The sequence below is a fragment of the Larus michahellis genome, chromosome Z, assembly GCF_964199755.1.
Source record: "Larus michahellis chromosome Z, bLarMic1.1, whole genome shotgun sequence".
Lineage (NCBI taxonomy): Eukaryota > Metazoa > Chordata > Aves > Charadriiformes > Laridae > Larus > Larus michahellis.
Window position 1 is genome coordinate 32945130 of NC_133930.1, and position 17377 is coordinate 32962506.

At 36.9% G+C, this 17377-nt stretch overlaps 1 protein-coding gene across 21 annotated transcripts in view; it reads right to left on the reverse strand.

The window, feature by feature from the left end:
* Positions 1-17377, reverse strand: part of PTPRD (protein tyrosine phosphatase receptor type D) — a 1287856-nt gene that overhangs the window by 860075 nt on the left and 410404 nt on the right. The gene's annotated exons all lie outside the window — the stretch shown is intronic.

The following is a 17377-nucleotide window of genomic DNA, read 5'->3' on the forward strand; positions in this document are numbered from 1 at the left end:
TTACAAGGAGAGCACATTGTGTCCTTTCCTGAAGAGGGGCTCCAGATCAAGTCCTGTGGAGACAGATCTTTTACTTTACATTTATTTTTATCATCTTTCTTCTTGACTGCAGGGGGTGAGAAGCTTTTGCACCTTCCTACATTTTCTGAATATATGAAAGAGTACGTCAAAGAACTTCTGCTTGGTTCGCTGTCACTATAACTGTGAAACTGAGTTCGCTGTTGTTTCTTCACGTTTTCCCTTTTCTCTTCCCTGACTGACTCCTCAGTGTCCAAAGACAACTCAGCAGGTTCTGGTGTCCTCTTAAGACACCCAACAATAACACAATTGTCCAAAGAATAGTCACTGTCCTTTAAGTCAGCATTAGCCTGAAACTGAGTTTACTGTTCAGTTCACCTCACAGCAAAGTCATCACCAGAACTTTCTGAAATCCCTAGAGGAGAACTTATTGTTCCATGAACCTCTCTCTCCTGAAATGGAACATGATAGCCCTGGAGTTTCATCACCCAAGGGGGACTGATGAATACCAGTCACAAATGAACTGTGATCTAGTTCTTGAGAATCTGCCTTATATAGAGAGATATTGTAATAATTGTTGAGTCTGAACAGTTCTTTCCATTATTCAATGGAGCAGGAGGGTCATATTTGGCATGCTGATCAGATGCTTCTAAGTTAAAAGGAAATAGGGCAAGCCTGGCAAATTCAGCTGAATTATGGTGTTCCCATGTTGGACTATTCTGGTAAGGAAATCTCCAGCCATCAGGGCTGGCAAAACAGCCTTTTTCTGAAGGTCTGAGTATGTACTCCTTAAAGTTATATTCATAACAAGTTCTGTGGAAAATAGAATAGAAAGACTGCTAGCAGAGCTTTGTTTTTTGATCATTCGTGGACAAAACCGAAACAGAACCTCTGGAAGCAGTGATATAGATAGCCAACATTGTCAAATCTGCCCAAGTAGATGGGGCTTTAGAATCAGGAGATGCTCATTCCAGTCACCTGAGGTACTGGTTTTGGCTGGGATAGAGTTAAATTTCTTCATAGTAGTTTGTATGATGCTATGTTTTGGATGCCAAGAAGTTTTACTTATTGCTGAGCAGTGCTTACACACCCTCAAGGCCTTTTCTGCATCTCAAACTGCCCTACCAGTGAGTAGGCTGGGGAGCATAGGAAATTGGGAGGGGACACTGCTCTGTCAGAGGACCCCAACTAACCAAAGGGATATCCCTTGGTATATACCCCATGTACCATACGACATCACATTCAGCAATAAAAGCTGTGAGAAGAACAAGGAAGGGGGGGACGTTTGGAATTATGACATTTGTATTCACAAGTAATTGTTGCACGTGATGGAGCTCTGCTTTCCTGGAGGTGGCTAAGCACCTGCTGATGGGAAGTAGTGAATGAATCCTTATTTTGCTTTCCTTGCGCATGCAGCTTTTGCTTTATTGGTTAAACTGTCTTCCTTTATCCCAACCCATGAGTTTTCTCACTTTTACCCTTCTAATTCACTCCCTCATCCCACTGCAGGGGGTGAGCAAGCAGATGTGTGGTACTAAATTGCTGGCCAGTGTTAAACCACAAGAATCATAGAATCATAAAATCATAGACCGGACAGTGTTGGAAGGCACCTTCAAGATCATCTAGTTCTGACCTTTCAGATATGGCCAGGGACACCTTCCACTAGACCAGGTTACTCAAAGCCTTATCCAACCTGACCTTGAAAACTTCCAGCGAGGGAGTATCCACAACTTCTCTGTGCAACCTGTTCCAGTGTCTTACCATGATGACAGTAAAGAATTTCCTCCTAATATCTAATCTAAATATACCCTCTTTCAGTTTAAAAGCATTATCCCTCATCCTTTCACTACACTAACAGTCACTTCCCTTCTTTCCTGTAGGGCCCCTTTATGTACCAAAAAGGTGCTATAAGGTCTTCTCAGAGCCTTCTCTTCTCCAGGCTAAACAGAACCAACTCTCTCAGACTGTCTTCACAGGCGAGTTGCTCCAGCCCCCTGATTATCTTTGTGGCCCTCCTCTGGGAGGCTGTTGTGGTTTGCCTCCAGCCAGCAACTGGCACCATGCAGACACTCACTCACTCCCCCCAACTATCCTAAGTAGGGTATGAAGAAGAGGGAGAAAAGGAGGGGGGAAAAATACTCGTGGATTGAGATAAAGACAGCTTAATAGAACAGTAACAGAAGAGAAAAATGATGATAATAATAGTAATCACAGAATCATAGAATCGTAGAATCATTTAGGTTGGAAAAGACCCTTGGGATCATCGAGTCCAACCATCAGCCCCACTCTACAAAGTTCTTCCTTACACTATATCCCCCAACACCACATCTAAACAACTCTTAAAGATTCTCCAGGCCCTTCACCAGCTTCGTTGCCCTCCTCTGCACTCGCTCCAGGACCTCGATACCTCTCTCGTGTTGAAGTGCCCAGAACTGGACAAAATACTCAAGGTGTGGCCTCACCAGTGTTGAGTACAGGGGGACAATCACCTCCCTACTTCTGCTGGTCACACTGGTAAAAGAATATACAAAATAAAGCGATACAACACAAATTGCTCTCACCAGCTGATGATCAGTTTGCTCAGCCCATCCCCAGCAGCTATCATGGATTCCTCCCCCTCGGCCAACCTCCCTTTATATACTGAGTATGTCGTCTATGGTATGGAATATTCCTTTGGTCAGCTTGTCCTGTCTATGCTCCCTCTCAGCTTCTATGGGATGCTGAAGAAGTCCTTGACTAATGTAAGCATCGCTTAGCAACAACTAAAACAGTATGTTATCAACATTACTTGCATACTAAATCCAAAACACACCTAGTAGAAAGAAAATTAACTCTATCCCTGCTGAATCCAGTACAGAGGCCCTCATCCATCCTGTTGGCATCTGGTGCAACTTTTACTAGCTTAGGGCAAAAAGTTGCTTGTAAACTCCTTAGCTCCTGAAGTCATGTCCTACAGACACACAAGGTGTACAAACACGCATACAAGCACAGACACACACACAAGTGGACAGAAAAGTTGTGAGTTTGTGCTCAACAGTGACTGTGTCTAAAAGCGTGTATTCCTTTCTGTGTGCAGTCCCTCCATGCAAAGATCAGTACAATGGCGGGGAGTTGAAAAGATTCACAGGAGAAGAAGTTTTCTCACAAAAAGTCAAGCTGATGCAAAAGATCAGTCTTTGGGGTTGCATTTTGCATGTGTTTTAACCAGCCAAGAATACAGTTACACAGCAGCAATAAGTTTCATTTAAAAATTAGAGCAAAACCCACCTAAACTTTAAAATACATATTGGGAAATGCATGGGAGAGGTAAAGACATTTCCACACATAGGAGAGAACCATAAAACAACAACTAAGCTAATATTCAAATTGAAATTGCGCACATGCAACACTTTGATATACAAACGTTGATATTCCTGACACTTAATTTTCTAAACAGTCATAGAAACCCAATTCTCTCATCCCTTCAGGGAAAAAGAATATGATATTATGCTACAGAAATATATGAGTTTCTCAAATCTCTTTTCTGCTTGAAAATATTTTGTTTTCCTTTCATAGAGACAACAGTTACTATTACTGAAACCTGTGATTTCTCTATTTTTATAATTATTTTTAGGCAGGGATTTCATACCTTCCTTTTATTGTATCAACTGATGAATTTGTTGATTTAGCTTATAAAACTTTTTAACGGCATCTACAAGCATCATTCTGTAGTTTGGACAGCTGGATTTTAGGTGACATATTTGATGTACTTTATAAATGATGATATTTATGAGAAAAATTGTGCATTTGACCTCTATTTCACTGTCTTTCATAGTGAGTAGTTGAAATTGTGAGTATGCATGTTAACAGAAACAAAATTATTTTGTGAAATACAGCTTTTTACCTAGGTTGCTTTTATAGAAACAAGTGTTTTATATCTTGCAGGAATTTATAGTTTATCCTTCAATGAAGTCAATGAAATCATGAAATCATAGAATCATAGAATGGTTTGGGTTGGAAGGGATCTTCAAGATCATCTAGTTCCAATCCCCCTGCCGTGGACAGGGACACTTCCCACTAGACCAAGTTGCTCAAAGCCCATCCAACCTGCCTTTGAACACTTCCAGGGATAAGGCATCCACAACTTCTAGGGGAAACCTGTTCCAATGTCTTACCACCCTCACAGTGAAGAATTTCTTCCTAATATCTAATCTACATCTGCCCTCTTTCAGTTTAAAACCAATACTGCTCATCCTATCGCTCCACTCCCTGATAAAGAGTCCCTCCCCATCTTTTCTGTAGGCCCCCTTTAGGTACTGGAAGGCTCCCCTTTAGGTACTGGAAGGCTCCTATAAGGTCTCCCCGGAGCCTTCTCTTCTCCAGGATGAACAAGCCCACCTCTCTCTTCATAGGAGAGGTGCTCCAGCCCTCTCATCATCTTCATTGCCCTCCACTGGACCTGTTCCAACAGGTCCATGTCTTTCTTGTGCTGAGGACTCCAGAACTACACGCAGTACTCCAGGTGGGGTCTCACCAGAGTGGAGTAGAGGGGCAGGATCACCTCCCTCGACCTGCTGGCCATTACTTCCTTTGATGCAGCCCAGGATATGGTTGGCTTTCTGGGCTGTAAGTGCACATTTTCAGGTCATGTTGAGCTTCTTGTCCACCAACACTCCCAAGTCCTTTTCCTCAGGGTTGCTCGCAATCCCTTCTCCACCCAGCTTGTATTTGTGCTTGGGATTACCCTGACCCAGGTGCAGGACCTTGTACTTGGCCTGGTTGAACTTCATGAAGTTCACACAGACCCATCTCTCAAGCCTGTCAAGGTCCCTCTGGATGGCATCCCTTCCCTCCAGCGTGTCAACCGCGCCACACAGCTTGGTGGTGTTGGGAAACTTGATGAGGCTGCACTCAATCCCACTGTCCATGTCGCTGAAAAAGATGTTGTTAAACAGCACTGATCCCAGTACTGACCCCTGAGGAACACCGCTCATCACTGGTTTCCACTTGGATATTGAGTCGTTGACAGCAACCCTTTGAGTGAGGCCACCCAGCCAGTTCCTTATGCACTGAGTGGTCCATCCATCAAAACCATGCCTTTCCAATTTAGAGACCAGGATGTCACGTGGGACAATGTAAAATACTTTGCATAAGTCATGTGGCAGCATCGTAGAAGGTCACCAAATTTGTTAGGCATGACTTGCCTTTGGTGAAGCCATGTTGGCGGTCACCAGTCTCCTCCTCCTTTTCCATGTTCCTTAGGAAAGACTCCAGGAGGATCTGCTTCATGATCTTGCCAGGCATAGAGGTGAGATTGACTGGTCTTTAGTTCCCCGAGTCTTCCTTCTTTCTCTTTTTGAAAATGGGGGTTATGTTTCCCCTTTTCCAGTCAGTCAGAACTTTACCAGACTGCCACGACTTCTCAAATATAATGGAAAGCAGCTTAGCAACTTCATCTGCCAGTTCCCTCAGGACCCGTGGATGGATTTCATCAGTTCCCATGGACTTACACACCTTAAGGTTCCTCAGGTGGTCTCAAACCTGATCTTCTACAGTGGGCTGTTGTTCTTTGTCATAGCCCCTGCCTTTGATAACAGATCCTGCATAATATCACTGCATAATTGATGCTAGCTTCTCTTTTTTGTATACTGAAATTGAGGTCTAAAAAAAGCAAGACCTCTTTGCTTACCTTCTGTGGTGGTCATGGACTCCCAGGGCAGTAGACGATCACATTTCTTGTTTCCCATGAAGAAGAGCTCTTTCTCCAGACTCTGAACAAGTGATATTTTTCTCTAACCTTCTCTTAATGTTGAAAAACAATGGTATCACAAGTGGACAAACATGGGCAGAGCTAGGAAAGTGTTTATTACTGTAATTCCTATTGATTGTAGTACAGTGGAAACAGAAAATAACAATAAATACTATATATATATATACACACACACACACATATATATATATACACTATCCTTCCAAAGGACTGCATACTTTGTATCTAGATGCTATTAGAGAAGACCTATTGTATCAAACCAAAAGCACATCTAGCAAAATACTCTGATTTCAACAGCGGGGAACAGCAGACATAAAGGTTAGAAGATAAAAACTAAGCATGGAGTATTTCCCTAGTATACCTTCTTAGCTTCCAGTCTGCAATATTTAAACATGTGTCAAGCCTCTATATGCAGAAGTGAAGTACAGGTGACAGGACATGTCCCATATATGCATAAATATTTTAGTGTTCTCAGTTGCATTGTAGTACACTGAAAATTAATAAATGTTACTGTAAGTACTTGGTATTTCTTCCTATTCCTCTTGGATTGAAGAAACATATATATAGATTATATAAATATATAAATATAAATTATATAAAATATAGTATAAATAGATTGCAGAAATATATTAAAAATTATATAAATATAGAAATTTAAATTATATAAAATAAATGTTTGTGTTGTATGTCAAGCATGACCTCACAGCCAAATATGTAAACTGCTCAAATTAGAAATATGGACTGACCTTTGAATTAAAACATTTATAACTATCATTTTATTGTTAAACAAGATATTATTTTCACTATCCAATTATCTGTCGACCAAGCTGTTGAACAGGTTGTTTTTCTTTCTGTTTACAATAAAGTACAACATAGTTAAGCTTGTTTACCTATCAGTTTGCATGTTAATAATATTTTTCATTCCAACATTCATTCATCCAGTTTGAAAAATTAGGATGCTAAAAGAAAAACTAGCATTACACAGAAGGATAGGCAAATGTAGAGATTATATACAATCAATGAGTTTGGAGTTAAAGAACATAGCCTAGTTTACCCTAGAGAACCAAAAATAAATTCACCATTAGTTCTTGGCTCACACTCTTTCTAGGAGCAAAACATGGAGAATATACATCATTCATAATGTTACAACCAACCCACAACTTCAATAAATGGCAATTATTTCTAATATACTGAAAGTTTCTTGTATTTGATACTCACAGTTTTGCCATGTTAGCAGTTTGTCAAATAATTGTACTAACACTAGGTCCATAAAGAAACAACTAGTTTGTTGTGTAAATGTTCTATGAAAAACAATCATTGGTTTTTCCTTCCTGCCTGCTTGTCCCCACTTGGTCACCCCCAGTAATTCAGTGGTGCATTGAGGAATGAGCAAGCAGCCAAATGGTATTTTCTGTTAAAATACAACTATTTCTAACAAATCACATGTTGGCACTAATTTTTTTTCTACTGTCCCCTTTTTAAAATATTGTGAAAGATATCCATACTGCAAAATTATTTTAATACATCCAGTCCAAAAGGTTCAGAAATGCATTTTGGAGTATTGTGATATTACAATACCAAGACTGCCACGAGAACAAAGAGTTTTGTTTTGTGATATTTCTGTTCTCGCTGTTCTGAGATTGTGAAGATGGATTCTATACAGTTTCCTGCTTTATTTTTGCAGTCTTTGTTATGAATATGGTCTGATTTTGTGCCAACCTTTGTCACTAGAATGAGAATCAGAATACATTATGAAAACTAAAGTGTACTAAGCATTAAAATTCTGTGATAGCTCATTCTTGTGACAAAGAGATCACTGGGAAAGAATGGCACAAAATTAATCACTTATAGTGACAGTCTCACGATTGTAATAAGAATAGAAAGTGGCGCTACATTTTGTGCATTTACATAACTAAGGAATGGTTTAAATTTAACTCGTTCACCTCTTCCTGTAAAACTAGAATTGCTGTACTTTAACTAATGACCATAGATAGTGAATATACAATATAAAAAAAATAATAATCACAAATTCTTCTTATTTTTGAGTCATTCCCCAACATTTTCATAACATCTTTCTAATAAATATATTTACTTTTTTTCTTCCAGAAAAAGTCTCACCATCACCTCCCAGTACATAGCTATACACTCTGGAAGTACAGTGAGAAGGAAGGCAAAAATGCTCCTTTGGAAAATACAAAAAAAGAGAAGGAAAGCCCCTGCTGAAATGCTCCTTTTCAGAATCTTTTATCCTGTGATTATTGTTTTTCAGATTTTTTTTTATCACTTGTTTATTCTGATTAAAAAGAACACATTAAAAAGCAATTACTTTCAGGAATATCAGAAAAAACACAAAGATAATAGTATTTAGAAAACTCCTCTGTCCAGTTATTGACTCTTTCTTCTTTTCCTAGTTATGAAGTAAAATTATCAAACTCCAGCAAGAGCCCAGGCATATAGATCAAGGGCTGAGGCCTCACAGTAGATTAGCTTAGTTAGATACCACACGTAGGCAGATTTTTATTGACAAAAAACAACTATAGCACCCTTCACAAGTCGATGGAAGCTCTAGAAAGCCTACTTCATTGGAGAGTCAGTGAAGGGCAGCACCCAGAGTGGTCCTTGCTGTGACTGGCTCCTGGCAAACTCAAGGCAACCCAGACCATGGTAAATTTTAAAAGAAATCTGAGAAGCATACAAACCCATTCAAAAAAGGGCGGAAGCAACGTTCAGCTAGTAAGAAACTATCCTACATGCAGACTGAAAGACTGTTGCTGTGGTGTTGGTGTTCAAAGAAGTTTGGGCAGGGATTTTTTTGGTACTTTTCTCAGTATCTTGCATTTAGCACTTGTCAAAGACAAAATACTCAAGATAGACTAGCTGATTGGATTCAGGTCAGCATGCTTTTGACATCATTGTAAGCACTATCTTTATTCAGATATGTTTTCATTTACAGATGATTTTGGACTGTTGATTAAAATAATACACTGTTCTTCTTGGACCTGCTTACGTGTTTATAAAAATCAAATAAAATAAAATGTTCCTTGATTCTAATGATCCAGCTGCTTCATTAGATTTGTGACTATGTAACTGGAAAACAATACAGAGGTTAGATGAATATCTAACAAAAAAGTTACAAAGTTCTGGAGATTTCTCTCCTACTGTTTGAATTCTTTCTATCATAGCACAGTTTCATAGAGCTGTGGTGGGATCTGAGATGAAACTAATCCTCTTTATGGATAAATGTGCTTGTCAGGTTATTACAGTGGTCCATTTTCTCTTCATTACAGCTGTCTTACAGTGAGCAAATTATACAAAGTAAGGCTTCTAATACAATAAAGTGTTCTTAACCATTACGAAATAGAGTCTTTTTCTCCTTTCTGCCAAAGTTCACTGTGGAGATACATAAGTAAAGTTACAATGTTGCTCACAAAAATGTTAGATCTCAAGGAAATGGGAATAAGATTTTGTTTGGGTCATTTTTTAAATAATCTTGATTTAAGATATAGGAAGGAAAAAGAATTTATCCCTAAAATTATTTTTTATTGCTGATAATCTTCCCTTTGCTATGTGACTTACTAAAAATGTACCAAAAATGATCAGTTATAGAGTTTACACAGTTGCCATGTAATCATCAAAACTAATCTCAGTTTTAATTCTTTTAACTTTTTTTGCCATGCAATTGTCATGCTAGTTCTGTTGCTAAATATAGTTTTAATAAATATCTTAGTAACAGTGGTTAAAAAATACTGGTTTTTATCACTGAGAGAGTGGGATGAAACAGAAAATGGATCAGGCAAGAATAAGCTTCCTCAGTTTGGAACCTGAAAATGTTTTTTACTGCATAATATCCATCCAAACTGGTAGAGTAGCAGAAAAAATTGTATTTCAAATTACAAGTGGAAGACAATAGCTTTTTTTTTTCTTCTTCTTTTAATAGTTTTTATTGTTTTGATATTTGGGAAGTAGAAGAGGGAACTTGTTAAAACTTATCGTAAATAAGGTTATTAAAAACTCATTTCAGACAGTAAGAGAAATTCTTCTTAATGTAAAATACAAGTAATAATCTAAAGGAATAAACATAGAATATTTCTAAATAATAAATGTATCACTGCGGCAGATCCTGATTTTTTCTAAATTCATTAATGTTGCATTTCCTTGGTGGTTTAGTAAGATATGATATGGTTTCTATATCTGTACTTTCTCCTATATCTTAGGAGTAAAAATAAAGAAGTTACAGAGAATGACCTTGTCCTTGACAACAAAAGACTAATGAGAGATGGTGGGTGATCAGTGTGTTCATCCCAGTAAGATCCTGTCTTGGTAATTCATAGCATTAGGAATCAGTCTTGGAAAATCATCTTTCTTGGTTTGGTGACTGAACTTAAATACAAAAGTCACTTACTCACTAACAGGTAAAAAATACAGCAGCTGAATTATTTTATTGGGGTTTTAAAAATATTTCGGAAGATTTTAATGTCTTCATACCCACACCTCATAGCTAATGGCTTCGAAGGCACGTCCCTTTCTTTGACAAATAAAGTTTTCATAAAATCACAAAATTTTATCTTTCAGATAATTTGAAAGACAATTTTGAAACACATTTTTTTTTGCTGAAGCAGATAAAGATAGCATTTTAATTTTTTAAAATATAGCATCAGCTGAAATCCCAAATTACATTGAATTGTCAGAAGAATAGAGCTAAAGGTTGCACAACTGCAATTGTTGAATCTCAAAAGGAGATAGATATATTCCATTTGCTTTCTAGTTCAAGCTATTGTAGTGCTAAACCCTGTATAAGTATACCTGCATAAACACTTAACTGGTTCAGTGTCAAACTTAAAATAGCAAATCTAACCATTTTTCCCTAAAATATCAGAACTTATTTATTTGTTTGAAAAAATGTGATTTGCTGTATATCACTGTGTATGCACTGTTGCCTTTTCTGTGATCCCAGGGTAGTTCATTAGATTCTCAAGGATCCCCAGAGCTATACACTTGGGCTAAATTTGCCCATGGGAAATAATATGCTAAATAATAGTATCATCCGATTAAGTCTTCTCAGGCAAAACATGTGCTTGGTGGCCATAACATTCCAAATTAACATCCCACAACAAATTTAAAATTCAGTGTGATTACCTTAGATGATGATAACGTGCTCATGGCATTTAGTCCACTCAAGCATAGTATGGTGTTCTGATCATGAAAGTAAACTACTTGTCAAAACTTGTATTAAATTCAAGATAAGATATTTTTCACTGTTTTTTTTACTTTTTATACCCTTTCAACACACATTAAAGAAAATACAAAAGTACCAAAATAATAGAAATATTCTAAAGTTTGAAGCACCACTTGCAATTTATTTATTAAGGCTGCAAGCTGTCACTCTGACACTTTAGTAGTTTGCAGACCTAGATGAATGCCTTGTTAATAAGACTCATAGGATCTTCAAATTTTTAACTAACTTGGTTCAGATTCACTAAGGATTTTTTACTGCACAAAAGCCTCTAGATCTGCTATTAATTTTCCCAAGGCATCTCTCTTTCCTTTTTCCTTGCAGGTGAGTAACGTTTTTTTCCGTATTGATGACGCTGGGAGAAATTTGTGCCACTCTTGATCTTTGGATTTCACTCTCTGGAATGCTAATAACAAACTTACAGATACTCCACCAGAAATCCTGACTAATTCCTCCCTCAGGGGAGAGGTACATTTGTGTGCCTCATCCCGCAGCAATTGAACTACGGCCTGGCAAATGCTCATTGCTTATCGGCAACTCAGAAGGCTCCTAAAAGGTTCACTTAGACAAAAATGTGCATGCTGTTAGACTGTTTTCTTGAATCCACCCTGGGACTGACAGAAGAGTAGAAGAGCTTCACTGCAAAAAACAGTATCAGACCACTGTTACGATACTGGAAATAGTATAATAACTCTTAGGAATGTGAAGGCCTCTCTGGAAGACATCTCAAAAATTTTTTCATGACTGGTGGTGTCATGAAGAATCTGAGTGTCCAGTAGGAGGAGTCAATTCCCTCATGTATATTTGAAAGTAAAAGATTGCTGAGACTTCTTAAACAATGTATTTTGCAGAAACTATTACTTAGGAGCAGATGTAGAGAATACAAAGTAAATTAACTACTGATCACGGAATAGCCTGGAAATGTTTTAACTCTGTCATACGATGAAGACAGGTGTAAAACCCCGAATGTTTAAAGAGTCTTATGGGTAGCCGGCAGGTAGGATACTTAGGAATGAAAAACATGTATAATGTAAGAAGCTTATTGGATTTCCACAGGGATGGTGCTTTCCATGTTGAAACACTGTATTTTGGTAGATGAACACAGATTAACTTTGTTAACAGATTACTAAATTATTCAGTATGGGTTTATTTCTTTCTTCTTAATTGTGGAGGCACGAAGAAAGGACAGCAAAGAGCCTGAAAGTAAGTATCCTTCTTCTGAAAAGAACAGAAATAATCTGAGATCATTAATCAAACAAACTCACACTGTTTCTTATCCTGCACATCTTTTTAAAATACTGAGATTGGGGTTTTTTTTGTGTTTTGTTTTAAATAGAACACTTTGACATTGTGATACCAGGAAGAAATGTGGTCTAGTTCATGACCCTGTGCTTTGCCATTTTCTTATGCAATCTAAGGACAACCAATGGCATGAAATACAGACTGGAAAAGCTGTAGAGTCTTCCTACAAGAGAATTCTGCTTGTCCAAGTGACATTACCTGAGAAAACATATTTCTTTCATCACCAATGTGCTGAGTAGACAAAACAGAAGAAGGTGAAAGATCACATCCTTGGAACCTTTCTGCTCTATTACTTTTGTCACAGCACACCTGCCACCTATTATCATCCCTATTTTTCCCAGACAAGCCTGTTCCCAAAAAATGTTGTGCTAGAAAAGAATTCTTGTGCAGTCTCATATGCCTGTGTGTAAGCATGGGGAAGAGAATACACTTCCAAATACTGGTTTCTTTTAGATTTTGCTGACTTTGGAGACAATGTGAAAAGGGTGCCTGGGAGTGCACAGTTAGAGGACTGAGCTTTTAAAGTTGAATTTTCAAGAGACTGAGCCAAAAGATCCCCAAAACCAGGCAAAAGAAAACAGCATTGTTCACTACAATTCAATTCTATTGTGAACACTCTCAAGAAAACTCAGTTTTCTTTTTCCTTCTTCTCTTTTTCCATACATTCCTTTTTCATAATGACAGTTGTCTCACCCTTTCTTTCTTCTAGAGGTAATATAGTTTCTCAGTGGGAAAAGTGAGCTTACAATTAAGGTGTTAAAAAAGCTCAGCGTGTCAGGAATGTGCGGGGATGTGGTCAGGACACAGTGGTTTCTCTCTGCTGTAGCTTCCTTGACATTTGTAGGGTTCACTTGTGAAGTGACAAAAATCCAGTGCAAATGTAACAGCAGTATGGTCTGCTTTTAAACATCAAATTACGACATCTAAAACACTGAGTAGCCTATGCACCGCTACATTGCTCGTGAATTATAGTCCTCTTCTTTTCTTGATTGAATTTTTTTGTCATCAGTTCTAATCCTAAATAACCAAAAAGGCAAGGTTTTTTGGGTTTTAGTTCTTTGGTTGGGCTTCTAAATCTGATTTTAGCAGAGTTTTTTTGTTTGCTGGGTGTTTTACTGATACCTAAATACTTCTGCACTATTGTGCTTACCACTCACCACTCAGCAGATGAAACAAATAACCTTTATTTATTAAGAAAACACGATATTCTATACGTAAAACACATGATTAACCATTTTAACCGTTTTTCATCTAATACTTGTCAGAAAGATGAAGATGTATCACTGATACTTCTAAGAGTTTAAAACATTTATACAGCCTTGGGAAAATGCCCTTTTTGTAACTTTTTCTCTGGTAGCATACCGAATTTTTTGCTTGCTTGTTTGCTTGTTCATGTTTTTAAGTGAACTGCAGTTACTATGTTTGCGAATAGCTATAGTCTTATATTACCAATTAGAAAAAAGACACAAATGAAAAGAAATTCTGAAGAAGATACGTATTTATTTCAGCTATTCTGCAGAACTTTATAAATGCACAGAAAAGTGCTTAAAAACAGACTAATGTCATCATGAGTGTAGGTTGGTTGTTTTTTGTAGCTTCGAGATTTGTATTTGTGCAAGAAAACTGTTAATCCAAAGGATTAAAAGCAAAAAAATCACTGTAAATCTGGGACTGGAGTTAGGTTTTAAGCATGACAGTTTGACTGAAAATAGCAAAGCCAGTGATTATAAGCAATGTGTTGTAGAGAATGGAAAACAATGCATTCAGTTCTGCACATTAACTTGTCCTCTTTTTTTTTTTTTTTTCTCTTTTCTCATTTTAATTCTCTAGGATGTAAAGGCCCTCTAATTCCAACTCCAACCAACAGATTTGTTTATGTTGAAATTCTCTGTACTTTGCAAGATGTGCCTGTATAGTAAATATTTTTTAGAAGAAAAATTAGCTCTGAAAAGACTTCATATGAAAATGTGGTCTGTATCAAAATTGCACATTTGGTATTGATCCAAATTTTTCATTATCCATCTGCATGTTCAGAATTGAGTAGCAATGTCCAACTGCTTTCTATATGTTTAGTTTTACTGCACAAATGAGATCAAACCTATTGAAAACATATGAGAATAACAGGCACTGAGCTCTCCTCCATCTGCATTTTGGTGATTCACTTCATATCTTTTGAGGATTTTTCTTTCGAGAGTCTTTTGGGATGATGCACACTTGAAGCCAATGAAGAATCCACCGAACATTCACACATCTGTTTTGTCTAACCTTTAGTGTTTAACAAAGAAAGATGTTAAGGAGATACAGAAGAAGGGGAGAAGAGGGGGGATGTTTGTGAATTCACAACTTCAGGTTGTTTGAAAGTGTTTTATTTTTGGAATTTTTTTCATGTGTGTGTGTACCTCTGTGGGTATATGCAGATGCATACAATTTCTCTCCTAATGTTTTAAAGAAATCTTTTTTCTCTAAGAAAAGGATGAACTTCCTTTAAGGAATGTGTATAGACCATGGAATACATTCATAACTAAGCGTCTCATCCTTCTTCTGATTAATATTTTGTAGACTGCAATTAACATATTTTTACATATTTCCTCTATAGCTTGCCAGAATCTTTCTTCGCTTGAAGTCAGGTACTAGCAAAGGACATTTTACTCCTAGGGATTTCTGTCTTTCAGTAACCTAAGTTGTTTTAGGTAGATACATTTAAAGAAAAAAAAAATCCCCTAAACACTGAAACTGTTGCTGTGTTACTTTTCTTGCACCTTGGAAATCAGTCTAGGAGTTAGTTTCCTTTTCTTCCCACTTCAGTCAAAAATAGTTGCCACACTGCCACCTTATGGCTTATACAGGTTTTAAAAGTAAAAACATGTCTCTCACGGAGCCTGTGTTTTGTTACTTCGGCATTTCGTGATTTCCACAATGTAAGTAAAGAATTAAACTTTAACTCCTCCTGAGATGCAACTTGACATTCAGTTTAAACAGAAACACCTTTACCTCACTGGTTTTGTCTCTCAAATTGTATGAACACAGTACAAGTCAATGCACGCTGGGGCCTTAGCATTGGGCGGGCACCATCTAATCTAATTCTTACAATGATGTGAAACTGTTTAAAGTCTTTGATCAACATATGCTTTCCTTATGTGTTTCAAGTCTATATATTATATATTATGTGGACGATGAGAAAAACTAAATGGAACCCAAAGCCACTGAACATGTCATTTTTTTCTTCCCAGTGCATCTATGTAGCAGTGAGAAATGAAACCGTAGCACACACTTAAGAATTGCATATGCATAATGGAAAATTATTTGATTAAATTAAATTCAAAGATAAAGGTGATTCAATGTACTTTGTAGTAGAATGTGTGGTTCCAAACACATTCAGATTTCTCAAATGTCTGCGAAATCTCAAGTAAAATTATGCATCACTCTCCTCACTAAAACAATTAAAAATGACACAGTCCCTGACAAAGTTAAAACTGGAAGTAAATTTACCTTTATCAAATGTATTAAGAATCATATCAGATTATTCCTAAGTAAAATAATAATAATCTCACCCAAATTATCCAATCTTTTTGTTCTTTAAATCTCCCAGACAAAATTCTTGCAAATAAATTATCAGGAATAAAAAGATCTCTTCTGAAAGAGCAAGAATTGACAAATGGCAGAAGCAGGCAGTGAACATGGTGATTATTAATAAGAAATATTTTGCAGCAAATAAAATGTTTGATAAAAAAACCACCTGAGTGCTGCCTATGTATTTAACTTCTTTTGTAGTTGGTGTTATTATGTCGAAAATTTTTGTTCTTAAGAGCCTATGAAAATAGAATCCAAGATGATGTAAGTGGCTTCCATGCACTGCAGTACTACAGTTATTTTTTTTAAGAAAAAAAAAATAGTAATCCTTAGTTTCAAAGAGTATCAAAAGCATGCTAGATCGTTAAATCATTATAATTGAACTGAATTACTTCATCCTACTGTTTATGTGACTGTAAACCTGGTATCAGGCATCATACGTGATTTTTCCCAATTACTCATCTGAGATTCACTGTCAGTCAATATTCTCCAACATTTACTTAACTTGTATTGTCTTGGCAGCATCCGTGCCAGTAAGTGAATTTGCTGAAATACTATGGAAGAAAATTCAAAAGGATTTTTTAATAGACTTGAGATAATGAGGTAGTTTGTTTTGTTTTGTTTTGTTTTTTCCTTTTTCCTTCAGCATTCACCCAGATGTAGTCAAAAGTGTACGAGCATGCAGAAAAATGCCAGTAGCACAGTCTTTTTCCCTGATGATTATTTAAAAAAAAAAAAAAAAAGATAAACCAGCTGTTGAGTATGATATGAAAATAAAAGATGCAATTCTTTATGAAGAAAGTCAGTTCAAAATACTACTAAAGGAGAAAACAAAGAGAAAATATCCTGCAAGCAAATCTGTACTAGTCAAAACAGTATGAATACAGCTCTGTGACAGAAAATATCCCTGTCAACAGGATGACTCTTATGCCCCCCCCAATCTGATTGATACAACTGATGGAGCCCAGCTGAGAGGACCTACTTTAAACTGGTTGTATAGAGGTATAAAATCTACTCACATGGATTATGTTTGGAATGCTTAAATCATATGGGTTTTTTTCTAAAAGGGAATTATGAGTGTATTTCCTACCATAGGCTTGTCTAAACTGTGTGCAAAGCATAATCCTTTAGTAGCAATGAGTAATCTATTGCGTTTATATTCCGAAGATAAGGAGTATTATTGCTTTGTTTGCATAATATTAGAAACAACAAGTAACACAACTACTTAATTCTAAAGAAAAGGCAATGAAATTAATCAAACTGTCCCTTTTTTTGCTGAGTTCCATTGAAGAGATAATTTGAGTGTTTATTTTGATTTTCACATATTTATGACACACCAGATTGCATTTGTATAACCGGAAGAAAACTCAGTTAATGAACTAAATCTCAAAAGAAGAATTGGTGGAGAACATTCCATGATAAAACTGAACATCGTATATTTGTGCTCCAAGCAAACTCATCTCCTTTTTGACGGACTATGCAAACTTACCTCCAAATACCATAAT